Raw genomic sequence first — 27,352 nt, 5'->3', positions numbered from 1 at the left:
GCATTAAACTATAGTATGGTTTATCCAATAATACACGTTTAGTTAAATTAACAAAGATATCTTACATTTTGACCGAAGTATACGTTAAAAAGCCAACCGAAAGTTTAAAAACTTAATATTAGATATATGGAAGATAAGAGTTGACCTGATGTTATATAATTTTCGCAATACCACACATTATTAACAGAAGAGAAAGCTTTCTGTGTTTGTTTAAGATACCTCACTCGCCAACATACTTATATGGAATAAAGTCAGCCAGTCGTTACAAAATCCTGAATATCTGTTATATGAGGGATAAGGTATGTTTTCACCCGATTTCGTCCATTTTAAAAACAAAGATACACTTTTAGTAGAAAACCACTTTCGCTCAAATTCATAAAATAAACTCACATATTGGCCGATATATACGGCTCTAGAAAATTCCTGGATACCAATTGAAAATGTTCTAAAATATTTTCAATATAAACAAAAAGAACAAATTTCAATTCAAAGAAATATGTTTACCGGTCCGGCTGAGGGAATAACTATTCATAAAAATTAGGGTGTCACATATAATAAAGTTGTAGTTCATACTCAACCCAGAATGCCTAGAGCTTCAATATATGTCGCTTGCAGTCGAGCTACTACCGCAGAAGGTCTATTCATCATAGAAAATTTTATTCCTCGTTTAATTTTCTGAATGGGATCCTGTATTTAAGAAACTGAGGGAATTGAACACAAATAAAGCTCTGACAACAAATTTCAGTTTTATGATTTCAAGAACATCAGGACGTCAAATTTTATTCCATAACGTTCAGAGTCTTCACGCTCAGAGTCTTCACGCATTAATGATATAAAAAGCGACTGTTTGATGCTATCTTCAGATAATTTATGTTTTGTAGAAACTTGGAGTTATCCTTGCAAAAGTTTCGATATACCAGGACTTGCTCCAATTAACGAGCTGAGGATAGATAGCACGGAAACAAGCAACAGAAATAAACGGAGCATTATAATATATGCAAAGCATAGTATTGCTAGCTCTATTGAATCAAAGGCTGTAAAGAAAATTTAGTCAGGCCGCAAAGTTTTAGAAGCGGTTTTGATTAAATGTTTCAATATTAATATTCCATATAGAAATTTAGCTTTCTCTGTCAGACATTTAATTGTAGAACTTCAGGAAGTCCTTAGTTCTGAGTTATGCAATCAAAATGAGCTAATTGTTGGAGATTTTAACATTTGTTTAATGTCTATAATGTTAATTGAAATCTTTTTGAGTACTAATTTGTAATTCCACATGAGGGAACATCGAAAAATATAACTTCGAAAAAGAAAAATACACCACGCAATGTGCGAAATGCTTTAAATAGACACAACGAATATTCCTAAATGAAAAATCGTTGCGCATACCTATTTAGATTTATGTTTTCAATTTCTATGATATGACAAATTTATAATTATAAAAAACCTTCTGAATTCAAAATCTGTATTACCGGTGAAAACCCCAGAATTCATAATAAAATAAACATTTAATAGGCAATTTTTCCAACTTATGTATGTGCGTTGCGTGAGCAATTTACACACATACATTCTTAAATACACGTACGCTGATGCTTGCTTCTTCTTGCCCCGCACAAGCGATGACTTTTGTCTACGCTTTTTGCGAGTTGAACGATTGAAGGCAAGGAGGGATTGGGGCGCACTGCCACATAATTATTTCGGATATATATTTTATTTATCGAATTTAGTTTAAAAACGATTATAGGTATGAGTTTATGTGTATTTATATATATATATATAATATATATTATATTACGAAAATAATTCATAAATGCATCAGTATTTTTCAATACAAATTAAGCAACATATTAATATATTATGAGCCTTCACTTGACACGCCTCTGTGCATGGTGGCAAGCCAACGAAATAACGGCGAGTTCGCGCGGACATCGTGTTATTGAAAAAACCCAAATGACGACTTTGTCGACAAACATACATATATACATATGAGCTCGCATACATATTAACGCCGAATTTTGCGCCTCGTGGCGGAGTTGACAAAATTTGTTTCAATCGATAATTTTGTGACAATGTCGATCGGCTATGTTGTCTCGTTTGTCTCTTTTGCAGTGGTTTGTATTGAAAGTTGACTTATGCTCTTTTGAAATATTGCGATTACCGATTGGGCTGCATTTTCATAGCGTCGTATTTAGATAAAATGGGCTAAATCGACAAACTATGAAATAATGATAATAAGTAAACATATAAAAGTACTATATGCAGTGTGCTTAGAATATATAGAAGTAGTTAATGATTTCATATGAATGGCAATTTTATATAAATTTTATAATTTAATGCCTTAAATAGTGCATAATATGAAAAAAATTAAAATATTATTTTAACTCGCTAATAGATCATGTTGCCAATTCTCCTTTCTGAAGGGAACATCAGACAAATTCTTCAATTTCTGATTTTTAGCAAATGTTGTGAGGAAGCAGCTTGTGGCCAACATACAAAGGCGAGGGGAATGGTAGGATTTTCAGTGATACAAATTATAAAATTGAATTTTTCTCGTTTTACTGAAACCATTCAAATTCAATTTCATTCCTTCATTAATTTTATAAACTTAATTTCGCATTTGCGTAGGAATTCTATATGAAAACCAAATGTGGCTTACCAGGCGCACAGAAAAAATAGCGCGGCGCAGAGTTATGAACGAACGCACTTTACTTTAAGGCAGACGCACGTTCCTTATGAATGAATTTGTTGTCGTTGTAATATGAAATACTAAGAAAATAATGCGCGAGTTCGCTTGAATATTATTAACGCCTTCTTAAGTGAATTTGTATAACATGAGCCTCATCAAAGGACCTTGGTAGAGATATATTAACAACAGCACCTTTGCGCAAACTCTGACCTTGATATCCCAACGGACGGATTGTCATAAAAGGCAATCTAGGCATTATGAGATGTTCTTCAATTGGGGTTAAACCTTTCAAACAATCCGGTATTTCAGGAAAGTCTAGACCGTTAGCGAAACATATTTTTGGAACGTTCTTTTAACAATCGCATTTTTGCAAGTAGCACAAAAATTGTAATTTCCATCTTCTGAAGGAAATTTTTGGATTAAAAAGAAGGCGGATGCAGCATTCGGGTGACCTTGCGCAATAGTTTCGAAATTTAATTTGCGAACTTGGTGTGAAAACCATAAGCCGCCACAGCAAACACATACTTCAGTAGGGCCCTTCATTATATTTTGGAAATAAAAGTTTTTGAAACTTGTAAATTGCCACTATTATCAATTTCTATAACATTATTTTCTCTCTTTAATCGGATTCGTTAAGACTGCCTTTGGTTTTCAATTTGTCTATTAAGTGGTTTATCTCTACGAAGGCAAACTTGACCTTGTCTAAGACGTCTCTGATTCAAAATTTCTTCACTCATACCCCTCCTACTAAGCTGTCGACGTTGTGTTTCTCGAGATCTATGACCTCGAGTATTTCTTATTTGCTCCTCAGAGCGAATTTGTGGATCTTGCCGCCTTGTTCTATGTTGAACAGTATTTGCAACTTGCTCAACAGATCGAACATCGGGGACGTCACGCCGAGACCTATGACCTCGAGTATTTCTTATTTGCTCTTCAGAGCGAATTTGCGGATCTGGTCGTCTTGTTCTATGTTGAACAGTATTTGCAACTTGCTCAACAGATCGAACCTCGGGGTCTTCACGCCGAGACCTATGACCTCGAGTATTTCTTATTTGCTCTTCAGAGCGAATTTGCGGATCTTGTCGTCTTGTTCTATGTAGAACAGTATTTGCAACTTGCTCAACAGATCGATCCTCGGGGTCTTCACGCCGAGATCTATGACGTCGAGTATCTCTTATTTGCTCTTCAGAGCGAATTTGCGGATCTTGTCGCCTTGTTCTATGTTGAACAGTATTTGCAACTTGCTCAACAGATTGAACCTCGGGGTCTTCACGCCGAGATCTATGACCTCGAGTATCTCTTATTTGCTCTTCAAAACGGATTTGGGGATCTTGCCGCCTTGTTCTATGTTGAACAGTATAAAAATTTTGTTCAAAAGACCGTACCTCGAGATTTTCCCGCCTGGTTCTATGTTGATTTGTATTGATAATTTGTTCGGACAGACGTACATCGGAATCTAATCTACGATTAGCGTGACTTACAGTATTTTGTGACTGCTCACTATCTCTATATAAAGAGTTTGCACGAAGAACTCTCATACGTCTTCTATTCTGAAGACGACTTAGTAATATAGATTTTCTACTTAATCTAGGCATAATTAATTAATAACAAATGGATTAATATATAAAATACTTATAGATAATACTTATATAATTCAGTCCGTCCGGGTGTTAAAAGTTGGATCCTAGGTGCTGCTATCTTTCACTGTAATTCCATGTAAGTCCTTGCTATGCTATTGCTCGTCACTATACACTGTACTGTGTAATATACTAAAATTAGTTTGAATAAAGCACTTTGCTTGTAAAGACATCAAGTGAAATTGAAACTACAAACACAGTGTACTGATATTTATTATACTCTTGCAACATGTTGGTACTGCTTACGTACTTTTGTATACCTATATATTACTTAGCTATTCACTAACATAATAATACATAATATTTAGTTATATTTATATTTTAGAAATTAGTAGTTTATTTCATTACATTGAAATTAAGTTCTCGGAAAATCCCTCCGTAAATTACTTTTGTTAAACGCTTTCTAAAACAGGAGGATCTATGGTACCTATTTTGAAGGGTCTACCCATGAAGGCTAAATTAACAATAACTTACATATAATTAAGTATGATATACACATATGTATAGCAGGTATGTAGATTTTCTTCTTTCTGTCTTAATATCTAAACCTTACATAAGCTGCCAACGGCGCTAGGTAAAAATGTAATTTTCTTGAGTTTACAGTTCACCTCATGACCTTCATATTAAAATGTGTCGCAAAACTGAAATAATAGACAGTAGCATGTAAACCGATGGGGTCGCAGTTTATCTATAACCACATAAAAAGGGGCTTCAGTTTTTTTGATACTACATTACTAATATTTATTTCATGCAATTTTTTCTAGAAAGATTTTTTTGATCTATACAAAGTCCAGCACTCTAAGAAACATAATGGCTGATAAAATATACCTAACCACTAATTATCACCAAATATTAGAAGAAATATATGTATATAGAAATCTATATCTATCACTTTAGGTGATGCAAACAACTCTTTGGTGAACAAAACTATACTATGTTGCAACATGTTGCGAAAGTATAATTGCGTCAGAATTCAACATTCATTACTCGATTATTATTTGGTATCTTATTAACTTATGTTATTGATCATAGATTTATTTTGTGTCAATTCTATTTTTTTCTCCGAAATGTTAACTTTTGTAAAAAGATCGGAATTCATTATATGAAGGTATGAGGTTTAGACTTAGTATGTACTAATTTCATTCTAATTCAGCGTCAAACCATATAATTTTTAAGTAATCTTTTCCACTTAATTTCGTTAAAATATCACGTTGATCAACCGGAACGGTGTAAAGTCAGGTGGAAAGGGGGAAATCATATATATATTGGGGATAGAGAAATATATTAATTTTGACATTGCTCAGCTATACTCGAGAACATCATATCAAGCAATTTTATGTATAACAAGTAAGGAAGGGCTAAGTTCGGATGTAACCGAACATTTTATACTCTCGCAAAGTCAAATGGTATACTCGTTTGAGATTTCTTTGTGGATTGACTGATATTTTCGGTAGAAGGTCAACTATAGGCACTGGGGTCCACATATTTAGTACTTAGGGGCTTGAACATTTTTGGTTCGATTTAGACAATTTTTGGCCACAAGGTGGCATACTTTAATTGCATTATTCACGCAAAGTTTTACCCCGATATAATCATTGTTACCTGATTTGCATAGTGGAAAGTGAAAGAATCAGATGGAATTGAAAATGGTGTTACATGGGAAGTAAGCGTGGTTGTAGTCCGATTTCGCCCATTTTCGCACTATGGCATAGAAACATGAAAAGAACGTTATGCACCGAATTTGGTTGAAATCAGTTGAGCAGATCTCAAGATATGGGTTTTTACCTAAAAGTGGGCTGTGCCACGCCCACTGTCTAATTTTGAACGCGGTTCCTATAAAGTCATCTCATACCATCTCAGAGATAAAATTTAATGTCTCTGGCGTGTTTAGTGCTTGATTTATCGCGATTTTAGTAGTTTTTAACAGTACCGTTATATGGGGAGTGGGCGGAGTTGCCACCCGATTTCAACTATTTTCACACCGTCAATAGAAGTGCTAAAAACATTTGCTTCCAGTGAATTTTGTTATTATAGCATTAGCGGTTTAGGAGATATGCACATTAAACCTATTAGAGGCGGGACCACGCCCACTTTAAAAAAAAAAAGTTTTAACTGCAGATGCCCCTCCCTAATGTGATCCTGTGTACCAAATAACAGTCTTGTATCTTATTGCGGAGCTTAGTTATGGCAAGTTATTTGTTTTTGATTAATGGCGTTTTGTGGGCGTGGCAGTGGTCCGATTACGCCCATCTGCAATACCAACCGTCTCACGGTACCATGAAACATGTCTACCAAGTTTCATAAAGATATCTCAATTTTTACTCAAGTTAGAGCTTGCACGGACGGACGGACAGACGGACAGACGGACGGACAGACGGACGGACGGACAGACAGTCACCCGGATTTCAACTCGTCTCTTCATCCTGATCATTTATATATATATAACCCTATATCTAACTCGATTAGTTTTAGGTGATACAAACAACCGTTAGGTGAACAAAACTATTATACTCTGTAGCAACAGGTTGCGAGAGTATAAAAAAAAAATATTAATACTCACTGACCGACATATTCGGCATAAAACTGGTTAGAATAACGAAAAGCATTATAAGTAGTATATGGAATATGAGGGTAGTATTAACCCGATTTTATGAATTATTTCCAATACCACATACTACTAACATGCCACAGACTAATAAAATGCTCCCACTGTTTTATTAAGGTACCTCACATACCATCACCAATCAAATGGATTAAAGTCAGACGAATGTTCGAAAATCCTGATATTAGTTACATGGGGGCTAAGGAAAATTTTCACCCGATTTGATCTTGTTATGAGTAAAACACGCCCTCTCATTTTCATTGAGATAACTCACATATGCGGTATAAAGTCACGCGGAAGTTCAAAAATATTTATATTAGATATATGAGGGCTACAAGAACTATTGATCCGATTCAACCCATTTTTGAAACAAAGCCATACTGTTATCGATAGTTTCATTTATTTATTCTATTATATGAATTTCAATTATATATCTTACACAATGGCCGATATTTACTGTAAAAAGTCAATTATAGGTACTGGGGTCCACATATTCAGTACCTAGGGGCTTGAACAGTTTTGGTTCGATTTAGAGAATTTTTGGTCACAAGGTGGCATACTTTAAACGTATTATTCACGCAAAGTTTTACGCCGATATAATCATTGTTGCCTGATTTGCATAGTGGAAAGTGAAAGAATCAGATGGAATTGAAAATGGTGTTATATGGGAAATAGGCGTGGTTGTAGACCGATTTCGCCCATTTTCGCATCATAGCATAGAAACATAAAAAGAATGTTATGTACGAAAGTTGGTTGAAATCGGTTAAAAACATCCCAAGATATGGGTTTTCACCTAAAAGTGGGCGGTGTCACGCCCACTGTCTAATTTTGAACGCGGTTCCTATAAAGTCGTCTTATACCATCCCTGAGATAAAATTTAATGTCTCTGGCGTGTTTAGTGCTTGATTTATCGCGCTTTTAGTAGTTTTTAACAGTACCGTTACATGGGGAGTGGGCGGGGTTGTCACCTGATTTCACCCATTTTCACACCGTAGGTAGAGGTGCTAAAAACATTTGCTTCCAGTGACTTTTTTATTATAGCTTTAGCAGTTTAGGAGATATGCACATTAAACCTATTAGGGGCGGGACCACACCCGCTTTAAAAAAAAAATTTTAACTGCAGATGCCCCTCCCTAATGACAATTTATTTGTTTTTGATTAATGGCGTTTTGTGGGCGTGGCAGTAGTCCGATTACGCCCATCTGCAATACCAACCGTCTTACTGTACCAAGAAACATGTGTACCAAGATATCTCAATTTTTACTCAAGTTACAGCGTGCACGGACGGACAGACGGACGGACGGACAGACAGTCGCCCGGATTTCAACTCGTCTCTTCATCCTGATCATTTATATATACATAACCCTATATCTAACTCGATTAGTTTTAGGTGATACATACAACCGATAGGTGAACAAAACTATTATACTCTGTAGCAACATGTTGCGAGAGTATAAAAAAAAAAAAATCAACCATACATGTACACACATTGTGCATAAATATACATTCGATATATAGTAAACATAATTATTTGCTATATATAAAATTACAAATTTACATACATATGTACATATAAGTGCATACGGAGAATACCCGGACATTATCAATTCCTTTTTCGCGCTCTCTTTCTATTGCAAAATATAGAAGCGCAGTTTATACATACATACGGCATACAATCTACCTATATTTTTATACCATACCCAACATTGTGTAATATTAAACTATTAAAGTTTTATCTATTCACTAAAAAGTGATTTTCATATTGCGAATGAATAAACATAGTGGTAAAGTGAAATAAAATTTCCTTAATTTTATTTTTTATTAAAACGCAAAAAAAAAAAAAAAACTCTTAAAAAAATTACATCAAATTTTTTAACAAGAACTTAAGTACATACGCATATGTACCACATTTCAAAGTCCACATTGGCATACATCTCGCAATACCCCTTGTAACAAAGAAGCAGAATTGCGTCAACGAGCTCTCAATTGCATTAGAAAATATACATACATACGCACAAACAATCCGTGCATACTTATGCAGAGAACGTATATCATAGAGAAGGTTCAATTGCGGACCAGCGTGTGAATTGTCAAAACCTAACAAGATTTTATTAGTGAATTTCACCAAATCTGGCTCGGAAGGAGAAATTTTAACAGTGAAGAGTGAACAGAGCTGAGAATTCAATGAAAATTATTCTCAGAGACTTGCTTTGATATTACAGCTGCATGTTAGCCTTTTGGCTTATATTCTTATACGTTTATATGCAATCATATTTATTGATATGAATATCATTTTGCGAATTTTTATAAATGCATGCAAAACTGATAAGATCTATGAAATTATGGAATTTCGAAATAATATTTATAGTCAATTTGGGCATTTAATAATTTTATTTAGTTTTTACCTAATATACATTCATACTAAATAGTTTATATTATAATAATAGAGATTAAATTTATTACAATATATGTATGTATATACATCTTTTATCATATTAATCTTATATAGTCATATGTACGCATTCAGAAATTCAAATCATGATTTTATCACTTATCAATACACTATATGTGCGCGCATTGATTTATATGTACACGCATATATGTATTTATACATAAAATTGCCGAACAAATAATGCATACACAAACCAACATACATACATATGTATATGCGTACACATGTTAATATGTCACCCGCAAAAACTACAAACATTGTTCTACAAAAACAACAATCGTCACAAGTTTATAGTAAAATATTCAACAACAACATTTTCATTCATGAACGCAGGCGTACTTTTAACAAGCAACCTCGCTTCATTCATAAAAACAGATACCCTCACATCTCCCCGAGCATGCCTTTGTCTACAAGCGTCTTTTCACGACGATGGCAAAAGCTAAAAATCATAAATTGAACAAATTTCTGATATTCCCTCTGGAAGGGAAAAGTTGCAACCACGCACGCCCACAAAACACAGAAAAAATTGACAAAACTGGCAACAAAGCTTTTGTCGATTTAAAATATTTTACAATTTAAATTTACAATTTTAAAATATTTTTCCGTGCCTCATAAAAATCTGCGTCAATATGTATGCATGCTCATATATAAACATACATATTTAGGATGATTTGTGGGCAAAACTGTTAGAGCGGCAAGGGAAGCGGTGACAATCGGCGGCCGTTCGTTAATATTTTTTCGGCACAGCTCGGATTTTCTACCAACAACACAATGTTGTGACGCTTTGTCGTCGCGTCAGTCCTTCGACACAGTGACTCTTTGACAAGAAAACAAAAAACGTGAGCTTCGGCCATTGGTTGTCCGTGGCAACGGAGATTTTGCATGGAACAATGAGTGTACATATTTACATACATATGTTGCATGCAGACAAATAAATAATTATAATGGGTACTTTCATATTTGTTTACATGCACGCATAATTATACATATATTATGTATAAGAATATTTGCGACCGCTTGGTCTTTTCTTATCAGATTATGTCAAGCAAGAGGTGTACAAAATCTAACCAAAAAAATCTGACTGAGCTGAAGCAGTCCATTAAATAGATATTTGAGGCAATCCCGACTTGAACCCTCCAGCCCGCATTAATTTGCTAATTAGGTGTCGCATATGCGTGGCCAAGCATGGAGGAATAATTAATTGTATAAAATAAAATTAAAATTTTCTATACAATACAACAAAAATTGATAAAAAAGAAACTTAATACGGTTAATTTTTGTAGCACGATTCGTGAGCCGCCCTGTATATGCAGAATATCTTAAAATTATATGCAAAGTCGTTTGCGCATTGAAAATATACGAATTTGTAAGCGTACATTTCTTAACTTGAATTTAGCATTATTTTTCTCATTTAACATTCAAAATGCTCAATTCTGCTATTTTGCGCTCCGCAGGGGTAAAATTCTGGTGAAATCAGCTTATAATTTGTTTGTGGTGAAATGCACTAATGTTGGCGAGTAGCCCTCCGTCAAGAGGAACATTTTGACAATCGGCACACCATGAACCTTCTCTATGATATACGTTCTCTGACTTATGTACAAGTGATCTCTTCAACGAGCTGTCAATTTCACGAGCACATTAATATAATATATACTAACAAGTCTGTGTATTAGGGTGTACCTAAATACATGAACATAACGACATAAAAAATATTATTGAATTAAAAGTGCGATTTTTATCAATTAAATTAAATAAAGCAATATATTTAAAATAAAACCACAACAAAATCATATCGCAAGTAAATTTAGTTTACACTGAAAAAATAAATAAACGGTTATATATTAATAATTCATTGAACATTATACAAATAACATAACAAAAATGGTTAATGGCGACAAAAGTCAAACTACACCTGTAGGAGGTACAACCTCAAAACAGGTTGCCAAATTCATTTCTGAGAGTGGCAGATTAACACCATACTGCACTCGATTTTCATCTTCACCGATTCAAGACATCTCTGAATCGTTATTGGAAATAAAAAAAAAAAAAAATATTGACACTTTTTGGACTCGTCTCCAAACGGCTCATGACGCCATAGTAGATTATGACAATTCAGGTCTACCACACGATTTTAAATCATCGGCTTACGCACTATACGAAAACTGCTTAGACCAGTACGAAGAAAAAAAAGCTATGATTTCTGATCAATTAAAGCTAATAAAAGCAATTGCACCTACTCCACATCAGCGAGTAGAGCTGCCACAAATACAAAATCAAGAGGTAAGTTCAGGCATCCATCTCGAGCTGCCCGCATATGACACAGAAATATTTTATGGAGGTTATGAAGAATGGCCGTCCTTCCGGGATATGTTCACTGCCGTATACATCAACCACCCAAAATTATCAAAAGCGCAAAAATTGTATCACCTCCGATACAAAACTAAAGGTCAAGCAGGCGCAATAGTTAAACAGTTCGCACTAAATGACAACAATTTTAATTTGGCTTGGGAAGCAAGATATGAAAATGAAAGAATATTGGTCGATAAACAAGTAACGACACTAATAAACTTGCCTAAAATTCAAAAAGAAACAAGTGAAGAATTTGTTAGACCACAATCCACTGTTTCTAATTGTTTGTCGGTTCTATCGACACAATATATGCACCGCAGCATTACCAGAAAAATCGTTACTTTTGTGGGAGCAATCGCTCTCATCTCGGAAAAAATGCCCAACTGGCAGCAAATAAAAGAATTTCTAACTACCCAATATGAAATAGCAGAAAGGGTAGACAAAAAACTAGTTAGAACTAAAAACGTTCAAAACGACCTCAATAGAAGCTTCAATAGACCCCAAGCAGTAGCAACAACAATTTAAACAGAAGCTTTTACAGAACGCAATCGTTCACATCCGAACAGAATAAACATAAGAACGTCATGCGAACTATGCACAAGAGGGCATAAACTACAATCTTGCGAGAAGTTAACGAACGAAATAATTTGGTCAGATCAAAAAGACTTTGTACAAATTGCTTGTCACATGCGCATAAGTATAAAAATTGCAAAAGCAAATTCATTTGCTTATATAGTCACAAAAGACACCACTCAATGCTTCATTACAGCAAATTTCCCATATCACCCCAAAGAAGCGCTTATAAAAAGGACCACAGGTTAAGTTGTAACAACAACTCCTAAAAACCAAAATCCCGAAAATTGCTAAAAGACACCATGTTGCTCAAAGGCACAAAAAACTCAAACGCTACACAGCGAAATACAAAATAGGGTATTACTACCCACAGCAGTCATCTCCATAGAACACCGAGGAGAGCTGTTTAAACTTAGGGCCTTAATAGAAGGTCAAGAAGAAATTACAGGAATGGGCGGAAGAGTAGTGCAAAACTCTAATAAAATCTGCCCCATTACCTTAATTTCCCCCCAAGCGGATAAGCACATACATGCAGAAGCTATAGTCTTACCACAACTTACCAATATGCTTCCAAGCTATCACATAAATAGCAAGCATTGGCAAAAGGTTTCGCACCTAAAGCTAGCAGATCCCAACTGCAACAGTCCCGCTCAAATAGACCTTCTATTAGGCAGCGATCTCATACCACAGATAATACTCGAAGGTATTGAGAAAATTTATATACTATTATTTATAAATTTAGAAACTTCTGGCACAAAATACTATTTTTGGTTGGATACTAAGTGGACAAGTTATGGAACCAGTTACCACCACAACAACTCAAGTTGACGAAAATTCCAAAGAATACCTTAATTCACAATTAAGGAAATTTCGGGTGTTAGAAAAACGCCCCCTCATATCAACCCCAGAAGATCAGTATTGTGAAGACTTCTACAAAGCCACAACTACTCGATCAAATAATGGCCGTTACGTCGTACGACTACCACCAAAGCCACAATCTTCCAACACTCTACAAAATGGCACAAAAAACCATGTCAGAGTTTCTTCTGACAACCCCAGTGTTAAAAACACAAATATATATAATTCAATCAAATCATCGAGATATATTACTAAATATTCGAAAAGAAAATTTTTTGTACACTAATTTCCTTAAATTTAAAAATGACAGTACAACATAAAAATACAGGGGATCCAACGGAATGCGATATCTGATGATCTTTCATATCCTACTGAGTCAATATCCGCATTATCCGCAATAACATTTTTGACCCCGCAGGATGGCTCTCGCCAATTATGATACAAGCGAAAATCCTGGTCACAATTCTCAAACAATCTAAACGATATTCGAATCTCCCGATTCTTGACCACAATCGCCCACGTCCATATATAATATCGTTCGCAGGATAGTTGTCCTAAAAAGTCGAAAAATCGACACCTATCTTACTATAGTGGCTTATAGTTGCCTAAATTTTCATAATTATGAAACAATTATAAAATAAAGGTAAGGAATCACCATTATCCCAATGTGGGCGTGGAATCGCTATCCTTAATGATGCCGATGGAAAAAATTATATTTAAAGGACCTCAACAAGAGGCCAAAGAACGCCAAACCTTGAAGATTGTGTCCTCACTAATATTCCGTAAAATGTAAAAAAAAAGAGCAAATACCATGTGTTGTAAATACAAAATTCAAGTAGAGAGTAGATCAACATGACTACTCCTACAAATTAATAAAATTGCTTCCCGTAAGCACACCTAATTACATACCAAATAAGTTTTAAACCCAAAGCCGTTTTCAACGCTTACAGCATGTATGCCACTCCCTAGGCTAATCCACGAGCAGTACGCCGACTACGTCTATCCACTGATTATTAATAAATATGAGAAGAAATATATGTATATAGAAATCGGCCACAGCGTTACGCTGAACGAACATAATAAAAGGAACTGGACAAAATCACATTTTAACTCTTGGAAGAAGAGCGTTGACAGGATTTTTAAGGCATACGATGGGGTAAAGAACACCCCTAATTACCATACTACGCACGAGTAGACATTAAATAGCTAGCGATGCCGACACCGCATTGGAGTCGTGCAATACACTCGAATGGACGCAAATTCGGAAATGCCTCATGATGGATTATTCGGATAAAAGGGTTATAGGTCCCTTTAAATACCGAATGACCACTTTAGGATATCTACGAAGATATTCCGACATTTTGCCAAAGATGCAAAGAAATTTTTATACTTAAACACATTTCTCATCATAACAATTATGATACTGAAAAAACAAAATGATCTTGATACTATTAATTTCTTAGATTAACACCGTCTTCGCTGCCTTATTAAGAATTTAGAACAAGGCGCAGAGACTCAGTTGGCTTTCTGATTGATACTGGATCTAATAAGATTTATATCCAATCAACTAGGATTAGGAACCCAGCAGAAGGCATAGTAGGTAACGCCACTATATATATATATAATATAATATATATATATATAAATATAGCATATAGCATATCACAAGAAGTCAATAATGTCGGAATCGATATTCCGAGTTTCTCGTTAAAACAACAAAATTATATTAATATTATTATTAATAAGTGTCCAAACCTTTTCGCCGATCCCGACGAAAAGCTCATCACTCTCGTAAAAGGTGAAATTTGGACAACAACCGAAATCCCTGTTTACGGCGTGTATTATCGCAAGCTCAATCAGTTACGATCCCTGATAAATACCCTACACCTGAGATTTATGAGCTCCTCGCAAACTTTGGAAACAATAAACTATTTACTGTCATCGATCTAGAGAGTGCCTTTCATCGGATTCCACTTCGAGAGTCAGACATAGAAAAACTACATTTTCCGTAAACAACGAAAAGTATGAATTTCTCAGATTACCTTTCGGTCTGAAATATGCTCTAGCTACATTCCAAAGAGCACTAGATGACATTCTTCGCCAACATAGAGTAGTAAGATGCTATGTCTTCGGCAGAACCGAAGATGAACACTTTAAAAATATAGAATTAGTGTAGCAAACTTTAAAGAATGCATATATGAAAATTCAGTTAGATAAATGTATGTTTGCAAAGTAGGAAGTAGTATTCTTAGGATACGTAATCAGCTCAAAAGGTATAGAAAGTGATCCTCAAAAAGTAAAAGCGGTAGCTAAATATTCAGTCCCACAAAATTTTAAGGACCTAAGGTCCTTCCTATGTATGTCAGGTTACTAAAGATGATTTATCAAGGACTATTCAAAAATAGCTAAACCATAAACAGTACTCCTAAGAGGAGAAGCCGGTAATGTCTCCAAACGCCACTCAGAGAAAAATAAAAATTAAATTAGAATTCTATAAAATAAAAAACGATTTATATCAAAAGATATAGTCTTTGTTTATCCAAATTTCAAAAAAGATTTTGATCTAACAACCGACGCCTCCGATTTAGCTATAGGTGCCTATAGCAAAATAGCAGACCAATAACTTTAATTTCGAGATCTTTAAGCAAGGTTGAAGAGGACCATGCTAGCAGTGAGAAGGAAATGCTTTCTATAATATGATCACGTAATTTAGTAGTTACCTCTACGGTTCCAAAAAAATTCTAGAAGAATATCATTATGAATTAATCTACAAACCTGATACAAAAAAATGTAAAACAAATGTAGTTGCAGACGTGCGATATTCATAGCGACGATAGCTTAAGTCATAATTCAATCCCTTGAACAGAAGTGCCAATTAATGTTTTCAAGGATCAAATACTTTTATGCATGATGATATGTCTTTATATGAATTTAAGATAATTTTTGAAACTGTTCATAGACACATAATTACAGAACCAGAGTATAATGAACAATTACTCGTTTTCTACATGAAGCGATACCTTAATCCATCTGTTATAAATGATAGGAACTGAGGAAAGAATAATGGGTATGATCCAAAATATTTATCTTATTCACTTTAGTAATATTAAAAGCTGATACACCCAAAAATTGGTTAAGGCTATTAGCAACGAACAAAAACAAGAGAACGTCATATTAAAGCAACACCTAAGAGCACATAGGAATGCGACTGAAAATAAAACAAACTCTCGAAGGAAAATATTTTTCCGCTTTGTTAAGTAAAATAAAACGAATTATAGCCAACTGCAACGTTTGTAAAGAAAATAAGTACTAGAGGCATCCAAACCCACCGAAATTAGCAGAAACTCCATTCCCGACATATTCAGGGCACACAGTCCATATAGACATATTTTTAACAGAAGGAAAATTAGTTATGACAGCTTTAGATATATTTACAAGATTCGCAGTAACAAAAAGCTTAAATAGAGCAGAACAATAGAAGACGTTAGAAGACCTCTAAGAGATATTATATTATTCTTCGGAGTACCAAAACTAATAGTTATAGACAATGAACATCTTTAAATTCAACCTAATTAAAATTTATATAGACAGACGACACACACACACATATACAAGCACACACATGTACTCGTAAATCTCTTTTTATACTTTTCTCAAGCTTTGTAAAGAGAACCAACTATACATACAAGTATGATCAACTATTAAAATAAATCATTCGCTAATAAATTGCTAACAGGAGCATATCGGAGTTCGTTATTCGGTCGGTCGATGGAAATATAGCGCGGTTTTTATACTTTGGTTCCCCAATTATTATTATATTTAAAACAAAGGCAAGAAAAACGCTTATTGCTCCAACAACCCCTTCATATTTCAACTAATATCACAAATAAAAACTCAGCTAAATAATTTAAAAGTTGAAAATAACATATAAATACCTACAAATTTTCTGGGTAGCGCATGGAAATTAGAGGAAGTCCAGACCATGAAGACTACGAAATAATTTCAAGTAAAATAGATAATGTCTTGCAAAATAATAATAATCAGGTAGTAATTAACTCAATATTGAAACTCACTGTGAATAACAAGTTTTACAAATAATGTAATTAAAACTTTACAAAATGAGAAATATATAGAAATTTATTCTTACAGTTAAAATACAAGTTGAAATAATCAAAAAAGAAGATGTAAATATCGCATACGCAATACATTGGGCAAAAGTCAATATAGTAAATTCATTTATCTTGTCAAATGAAGAAATAGATACATGTATTGCAAGAAAAGATATAAACAACGATTATATTCCATATATAAATTTAGATGAAGCTCTCAAGTTTTCTGAAATAAAAATTGCAATCAATGGCAAAACCAAATTTGTAAAACAATAGACATTAGAGCTGTAAAAAATAATGGAAGAATTAATAAAATCAATTTTAATGCAATACAATTCTAAATTGCGAAAAGACAAACTATGGAATAAAAAATTATTGTAAAAAATATAACTCTTTGCAAATATGTTTAAGCAATAGTGCAGTAGATTTAATGATTCATGTCGCTGGAGATGCTGAAACAGCTTAACTTCAATAACACAAAAGAATTAAGCTCAATAGAAACTGAAAATAGGATAAAGCACGCAACCAGCATCACTTGAATTACTATCCTAATAGTGATGGCCTTAATTTTTGGAAATTACTTAATAAATAAATCCACAAAACATTAAAATACCAATTTATCGCAACCGGCAATCGATGGCTCAACCAAATTTTTGACAAACCCAAATATTTAAATGAGGACGTTTGAATTTCAGGGGGCGATTAGATAGCACGCCACACATTCAAAAAGTATCATTTGATGCACTAATATCATATGATACAAATGATTGAAATATGACACCAGCCAAATCGCTGAATGTCAGCAAGTTACATCTCCGTTGCAGCGGCAAAAGTAAGGTTAAAATTAATTCTGGAAACAGTCACCGGCGCAAAACCGTAGATCGAATCAGTTGATATGACGTATATAATATTATGAGAGCGCAATGGAAATGAACACTCACCCCCACTATGGTGGGATATCCGCGAAAATTGGATTTTCCCCGCAGAAACGATTCAGCTCATTGCTCTCCTGCAACTCAGGGTTGCCAAAAATTATCTTAAATTTATTTCAAACATTCTCAAACTAATTCAAAATCACAGTCAAAATTGGATTTTAGTTTTCTGTTTTCACATCATGAAAAATTGTAACTAAAAAACTAAATGTCTGCAAAAACGTGTATACAAGTTAAACAATGTCAACATTGGTTAAATGAAAACATAAGAGAACAACTGTTTCATACGTTGCCACTACGGGCATAACTTTTGGCAAATTTGGTTTGATCGGGGCGCTAACTACGGAAGGGCGGAGTGTCGCTGACTGTTTGAAGCATGAGTGTAATTTATTTTAATTTAATTCTTATTCGGATTTCAATAAAGGAGCATAGCTCCCAAAATATATTTTTATAAAAACAAAAAAGTTGTTTAACTCATATAGGCTTTATAGGGTATCTGACGTTTCATTTTATGTGCTACAAACATCGTGGCAAACGTGGTTATACCAGAGAACTTAGAAGAACGAGAAGGTGCAGGTTCGAAAGTACAGAATTGTGTTTTGCCGTCGGCATTTTCATATCATGTGTACATGTAAAGAAATATGAAAGAAAAATATTTGTAAATTTGTCTACAAAAAACATATTTATGTAGATATGAACATGCATTACGGGAAAACTTTAGTTTAGCATCCCACGATTTCAGGGTTAAGTGGAGTATGGTTGGATAGAGGAGATTCTCCAGATCACGAATATATTATTGTTGCCGCCGAAAACTTATATTTTTCGAGATATTTGCATTTTAAGTTGAAAATTTCACAAATTTCATTTTACAATTTCTCGATTTATGGTTATCATTTCTTTTATATTATGCACTTATTACACACTAACACTTCACTACAATGTTTCTACATATTTATTTTATATTAAGTATTTAAGTATTTGCTTTAAATAAGTATTTTATTTTTACACAATTTTCGTGATATGAACAATAACAAATGGGTTCCATGTTGTCAGATAATAAGTGTTGCCATATCCAAACGGATGAAAGCAATCAAAATAAATAAAAACCCAATCACCCTCTACAAAATATTATGAACTTAATTTTCCATTTTAATAAAAGAAAAAGGTTTTATGGCTTAAACGTATGTTTTATTGCATCTGATAATTTCACAAATGGATCATGATGCTGATTTACTATATTTTTACGCCATATGTATTCATATATCAAATTTTCAAAATCTTCACTGTTATTATAATTATCCCTAATAATAATTGAAGTTTATAGAGAGTGATATATTCTCTTTAACATTACTTTTTTTTGTTAAGATTTCTTATATGCACTGGCGACCTTCGGCCGCGCTTCAAAAAAATAACCAGGGTCGGTCGGTCCAACACCGGGGTGTTCATAATTCAATCGGGTCAAACTTCTTCCCGCACTAGCGGCCTTCGGCCGCGCTTCAAAAAAATAACCCTGATCAGTCGGGGTGTTCATAATTCAATCACGTCAAACTTCTTTCCGCAATGGCGGCCTTCGGCCGCGCTTTTAAAAAATAACCTTGGCCAATCCAATACCATAATTTATCAATAGAAGGGAATGAACAAAATTATAGTTCATGTATTTGGGGTATAATCCTCTTTTATTGTTCATTTTAATTCGCTTTCAAAATATATATATTTATATTTATATATATAAAATAGATATGGCAAGACTTGTTAGTTGTCAACATGGAACCCATTTGTTATTGTTCATATAACGAAAATTGTGTAAAAATTAAATGCTTATTTAAAGCAAATACTTAAATATTTAATATAAAATAAAAATGTAGAAACATTGAAGTGAAAAGTTAGTGTATAATAAGTGCATAATATAAAACAAAAGATAACCATAAATCGAGAAATTGTAAAATGAAATTTGTGAAATTTTCAGTTTAAAAAACAAATATCTCGAAAACTATAAGTTTCCGGCGGCAATAATAATATATTCGTGATCTGGAGAATCTCCTCTATCCAACCATACCCTCTTAACCCTGAAATCGTGGGATGCTAAACTAAAGCCCACCCTTCATTACTTCATGTGAAATCTACGTTGATCGAAGCTCACGTTTTTTGCTTTGATGTCAAAGAGTCAATCAGTCGAAGGACTGACACGACGACAAAGCGTCACAACATTGTGTTGTTGGTAGAAAATCCGAGATGTGCCGAAAAATAAACGAACGCTCGCCGATTGTCACTGCTCCTCTTGCCACTCTAACAGCTTTGCCCACAAATCATTGTAAATATGTATGTTTATATATGAGCATGCATACATATTTTATTATTCATACATATATTATTATATCTAGTTTTAAATAATACAAGAATAATAATTACTGCTGTTGCATTTCCTGGTATTTGAAGAGAGTTGTAATATAGAAAAGGTTTACTCAAGAATAGGGGCAACCAGCTCTTTCACTCGTGCCGCTTGATCTTAAGCTTCTGTCAGCTGTGTTCACTATGTGGCCGGCAAAAAACCTTCAAATATAATCCACGGTATACACTAAATTGATACAGAGAATCGTAGTAGGGAGATGTATCTGTGCTTTGAAAGCTGTTAAAAACCACTAAATTAGTATCAATTAAACTGTCTTAAAGCGAAATATTTCTATGACCTCAGACAAATTCAGATTAGGTGAAATCGGATAATAATCACGTCGTTACCCATATCAAATAGCAACATTCATTTTCATTCACTTTCTCGATAGTTCAAAAGAATCGATATAAAAATGGGACAACGCACCCAAAATTTGATTATTAATGTGACGCACACGGATGCTAGAACAAAATCGAATCAACGATAAACTGCCAGAAGCAACTAGTTAGTGAATTCGTAGTTGCCAGAATGTTCTAGAAGCAATGTTTTGTTACAGATTTACTATATAAGGGCTGCCGGATTGTGCAGCAAACACAGTTCTAGTTAGAGTGTTGTCGTGATAAGAGAAATTAAGCTATAAGCAAGAAGTTGAAAGCTCGAATAACGAGCAATAAGTGTTAAGTTTTTGGAATTAGAAATAAAGATAAGTGTGTAGCCATTAAATTGGGACTTTTATTTAACAATCCAGTGATCGAACTCAAGAGTGAGTTACAGGTAGACGATTTATCGAGAAATCCGTTACAATTGGTGTCAGAAGTGGGATTGTCAAATAAATTCCCAAGGAGATAATTATTTGAAAATGGCCAAGTTTAACGATCTGAAGATTCCACAACTGAAAAAGGAGCTGGAGCAACGGGGTTTGGCGACAAATGGATTAAAAACTGAATTACAATCACGGTTGAGAGAGGCCATGGAGGCGGAAAACATTAATGTTGAGGAATATGTCGTTCACATGGAATTAGAGGAAGAGACAACAATAATAAAAGAAAAGGAAGAGGCTCAATTCTCGTCAAAGATTGTGGACATAAACATGATTTTTGCTGCAATATCGCAGATGGGGAAAGAGATGTCAACGCAAATGTTGACACAATTTAAAGAGCAGGGTACACGAATGTCTCAAATGTCAACGCTAATGTCGACACAATTTAAAGAACAGGATACATGTATGTCTCAAATGGAAACGCGATTGTCAACGCGTTTGGAAGAGCTGTTCGCAGCGCAAGATGCACGTTTTTCAGCACAGTTGTCAGAACCGAACGAGCTCGACGTGCATATGTCAGCGCAGGTATCCTCACAGTTGGAAGAGGAAAAAGCATGTGATCTTCACAGTATGAAGAGCAAGAAGCTTGTATACCAGCACAAGTGTCTTCTCAGTCGGAAGAACTAAACGGGCGCATGCCAGCGCAGGTGTCCTCACAGTCGGAAGAGGAGGAAGCGTGTGTACCAGTACAAGGGTCCACACAGTCGAAAGAGCTGGAACTGCGTATGTCAGGGCAGGTGTTCTCACAGTTGGAAAAGGAGGAAGCGTGTGAACCAGTAAAAGGTTCCTCACAGTTAGAAGAGCAAGAAGCTTGGATACCAGCACAAGTGTCCTTACAGTTGGAAGAGTAGGAAGCGTGTACACCATCACAGGTGGAAGATCAGCATAAAATTGAACCTGAAACGGATGACTCTTTGCAAGAACATCCAGATTTGGAAGGTGCATTACATGAAGTGGAGTTGAACCAATGTACAACGATTGGAGAAATAACTACAGGAAGGCCAGTCACAAAATCATATTGGGCAGAACGGAGCAGTTTAAAGTTAGTGTATGGCTGCTTGCATCGAGTATGGAAAAGCGCAAATGTGCAAACCTTCCGAGTACTTATGGTTGTTCCAAGGGTTGGAATTCCGGATGTTCTTAACATGCTGTACAAATGTCCAAGAGGAGGGCACTTGAGAGACATGAAATCCTTGGAGAATTTGAAGCGAAGGTTTTATTGGACCGGTTGTCAATCAGCTATAGAAAGGATTGCGAAATATGCTGAGAACATTGTAGCTAAAGGATCAAGGTCCAGGAGTCATGTGCAGATGAAACAGCACAATTCGCGTACCACCAATAAATTAGGAAATAGTCATGTTTTGGTAGTCAAGGACCATTTCAATGAATGGCCACAAGTGTACACAATTCCTAACCAAGAGACTGAACCAGTGGCGGAGGCATTCATCAACAAGTGGGTAACGAGATTCGTTGTTCCAATGGAGTTACGTTCTGATCAAGAATGGAATCTCGAGTCAGCTTTAAATCAAGGGATGTACCAGAAATTGAGTATCCGGAAAACGGATGGAATCAACTCCAAGAAGAGAAGGACGGCTAACGATGTCAGCACCAGTCTAGAAGACGAAATGGGGGACATAAAAGCTTTGTGTTAGGTATCGCAAATATGTCTAATCGGGACGATCAGACTTAGGTGGAGGGCAGTGTGACGAACACGGATGATAGAACAAAATCGAATCAACGATAAACTGCCAGAAGCAACAAGTTAGCGAATTCGTAGTTGCCAGAATGTTCCAGAAGCGATGTTTTGTTACAGATTTACTATATAAGGGCTGTCGGATTGTGCAGCAAGCATAGTTCTAGTAAGAGTGTTGTCGTGATAAGAGAAATTAAGCTATAAGCAAGAAGTTGTAAGCTCGAATAACGAGCAATAAGTGTTAAGTTGTTGGAATTAGAAATAAAGATAAGTGTGTAGCCATTAAAGTGGGACTTTTATTTAACAATCCAGTGATCGAACTCAAGAGTGAGTTACAGGTAGACGATTTATCGAGAAATCCGTTACAATAAGAATACCATAACGTACTTATGTTACAGTATAAAAATCTGACTACTACCACGGCTACTTCCCATATATCAAAATTGAAAATTTCACACTATTCTTTGATTTGACAATATATGAATCATGCACCAATGAAGTTATCGGAATAAAACTTTGCAAAAATAGTGCCCATATCTTAAAATTGGCGAAATCGGACCAGAGCTTTTCAAGTCCCCAGGTCATATCGGTAACATATTTTTCGGATAATTGTATATATATTTCATTTAACCTCTCTTCCCTACTTTCCTAATATAAAAATTTTTGAACTGGCGATTGGCTTTATACCAAATATGTATGTATGTAACGTTATATCGGTTAATATGTGAGTCATCTTAATGAAATTCAAAGACTTTCTAGCAATAAGTAGTATGTCGTGATGGCAAAAATTAATAAAATTAATAACACTGGGAAACAGTAGTTCTGTTTTACGAAGGTTCTTACCAGTATGCCTTTGTATGATTTTGCCTGATTCCAAATTTGTAGTCAGTTTTTATCTAGCAGCTATAGCTTTCGAAATATGAACATATTACATTTTTAGCCAAAAATACTACAATTTTAGAAATTAAAAATATATTGCTCTTACTTAACATGAAAACAACTTTTATGAGATTGTTTTGCATGAGTAGAAACAAAAGACTTATTTTTAATGCTCCAGCAGTAATCAACCATCATATTTGCATTCCAACGACCCTGGCATCGCTCTTCTATAGTGCGAATATCATGATGAAAGCGTTCTCCTTGTTCTTCGCTTAAGTCACCCAAGTTTTCTGGGAAGCGATTTAATGGGTGAATAGGAATTGCATCTTTATGCTCATGTTACATCATAGTCTGTGAAAATTCCCTGAATTGAGGAGCGTCAAGCTTTAATTTTTCTGTGCTGAATTTCGGAAATATTTTACTGATTTACAGGGTGGCTCACGAAGCATGCTACAAAAACAGCCCGTAATAACTTTTTTCTGTGTAAGTAATCGACTTATCGCAAGAAGACCATACCATCGAGATCGTGGCTGTTGCATTGCGAATTCAGGCAAATCCAAGAGTTTCGACTTTAAACTTATCGGCGCAACTTGAACGGATAATTCATAATGACTTAAGGGGTTACATAGGTCTTGAAACTTCAAAAAATTAATTTTTTTGATAATATTTTGTATTAAATTACAAAGTGTCAGGAATATTTTCCCCAAGTCTCAAGTCGATCGAGACGAAACTGTAGAAATTAGAAAGTTTTATAACCCGCCATCTTTGTCATGGCTTGACCAAAAAAAAACTTTAAACGCGTTTTTCTTAAAACCAATTTTTCGAAATCGGTAGTCAAAATTTCTCAACGACTATTGAAGCCATCAAGTTTAAATTTTCCACACTTGTTTTAAGAATGTTTTTGTAGTCCCTGAACGAAGGATATATTTTATTTTTGATTTCAACTCATTTTACAAGCCAATATGTGGCCTAATTTTATGCAAAAAATTACGTTTTTTGTAAAAAACGCTACAAAAAATTTAATTTTTAATTTTTTTAATTTTTCTTCGTTCAGGGACAAGGGAAATTCACCTACTTTAAAAAAAATTGGATTTTTAATTTCAAATAAAAATTGAAAACGTTATCATAACTACCGCGAAAGCACTTTCTTGTGGACGGTCTACTTCACGACTCTGCCAACGCCTTAACTTATAATCTTTTTCCTTAAAAGATTTTCATCAAATGTTGTCCACATATTGTACTTTTATATGTATACAAAATAAATTGTATACTTCATTTAATATCTTTTAAAAAAATTAAAGAAAATAAGCTTTTTTTGGCCTTCAAGACCTATGTAACCCCTTAAACCTGTTTCAGTACAAAGTTCAAGTAACAAGCCGGTTAAACCCTCTAGATTTGCCTATTCGCCTGGAATTTTTCCAAAAAATTAATTAAAATGGTTGAAGAAGACAATATCTTGATAAATTGCATGGTAACGTCTGATGAGGCCCATTTTTATCTAAACGAAAATGTAAGCAAGCAAAATTGCCGTATATGAAGTGAATCAAATCCGTATTCAACGAGACCGAACTTCACCTAGAACGAGTCACTGTGTGGTGCGCAGTTTCTTCAAGGTGTATTGTCGGGCCATACTTTCTTTTGTCTTGTGGGGTTATGACAAGCAAGAGGTGTACAAAACAAAACCCAAAAATCTGACTGAACTGAAGCGGTCCATTAAATTGATATTTGAGACAATTCTGACTTCAATCCTTCAGGCCGCAATTAATAATTTACGAATTAGGTGGCACCTAATGCATAGATTAAAAAGAAAGTGATTACGGTTTGTTTTTGTAGCACGAGTCGTTAGCCACTCTGTATTTAAAACAGTCCCATCCTTGTTTAGAGCTTTCACAAACTGTTTTATCTGTCCTAACTTTATATGAAGGGGGGTAATATAATGCGGTCTCTGGCTATTAGAGTGTCATTCATCACATTCATACTACCCGGTACTAAATTCACTCTCAAAGGTCAAACTTTAAGATATTCAAGATACACCTGAAACTAGATCTAGAAAGAAATTGAGGGTAGATTAGAAGTCAGTGAACGAAGTTTCTAACCATATGCCTAAAACAAAAAAGTCTAATTTTGTTTACCAGTGTAATCAATACTAGCCTACACATTCCTAATATTAGAATTTTAAATGTCTGGTTAGCTTTATATCGTATAACATATATCGGTAAATATGTAAGATATTTTAAAAAATAAGCGAACGAATATAATTGGATGTATAGTTTTCAGTAATTTTCGTTATTCCAACAGACTTTAGTCTGTCTCATAAAGTGGTTTCCGACTTTACAGCTGACTTTAAAGCGTTTAGGTTGGTTAATGTGTGTAATAGACCTTGACGTAAAGCTCCGATTTATCTAAAACTTATAAAGTGCCATAAATAAATTCCAAATGAAGGCACAACAGTGTACTTTGGTAAAGGAGATCACATCAGGAAGAGGCACCGAAAATAAAAAATTATCAAAATCTGATCATAACATTTCAAACCCTTGGACCCCGAATTTTTACCGAAAATATCGGCCGATCTGTGGGATATATTACTAAAAATCAAAGCGAATCTTTTCATAAATATTAAACTTCCGGTTTACACCTTATACATCGGAAAATTGACGAATATCGAAGTAACGGTACAATTCTAGCTTTGTTATTGGAGGATGCCACGCTGTACGAATACGAATTTTGCTCATAAATTTCGTCATGGTTGCCATAAACTAACTGCTGTGTTTTAAATTTAAAAAAGTTTTATGCATTTAGAAAAGTTTAATTTATTGATACATGTTTAAGGAGAATCTTTCAATTAAATTAAGAGTGAGTTCTGTTAGTTTAATAAAAGTAGTGGTGTACGAATATGGATTTTACATACTGTATAACACTGGGCTGAACTGGTTAAATTGCCGATAATGTCTAAAATCGGTCAACGAATTACCCCGTCTACCATATATTAATATAATGGTTTTCTTTATTCTAGCAGACTTTATGCCGAATATGTGTTGAGTTTATATCACAAAAATCTGAGTTTGGTTTTAATATAAATATTCGGAACATGAAGCAAAATGTAGCAATGAAACTAATGTCGGTTTGGTAACTTTTCAGTATTCTAGTTCAGTAGTTAGTTTCAAATTTGTCAGTTGTTTTCGAATAAATCACTGAAACAATTTTGTGAAGGTGGAGAAAATTTTTGCACTATTTTATAATGCATTGACTAAAAAGAGGAGCAGACATCAATAATTTTGAATAATCAGCAAGTAGTTTATTTTTTCGCAATAGTCGCATACTCGATTTGGCGCATTTGCGAGATAATAAAGACCTGTTTTTTACGAGGAAAATACGC

At 34.5% G+C, this 27,352-nt stretch overlaps 1 protein-coding gene across 10 annotated transcripts in view; it reads right to left on the bottom strand.

Annotated features, from left to right (window-relative positions):
* The window catches only part of Bili (FERM domain-containing protein 8 Bili), a 530,804-nt gene that overhangs the window by 193,957 nt on the left and 309,495 nt on the right, over window positions 1-27,352 (bottom strand). The window lies entirely within an intron of this gene.

Source organism: Bactrocera oleae, chromosome 2, assembly GCF_042242935.1.
Source record: "Bactrocera oleae isolate idBacOlea1 chromosome 2, idBacOlea1, whole genome shotgun sequence".
Classification (NCBI taxonomy): domain Eukaryota; kingdom Metazoa; phylum Arthropoda; class Insecta; order Diptera; family Tephritidae; genus Bactrocera; species Bactrocera oleae.
The sequence above is the reverse complement of the archived record's forward strand: the minus strand, read 5'-3'. Positions and strand labels throughout refer to the sequence as shown.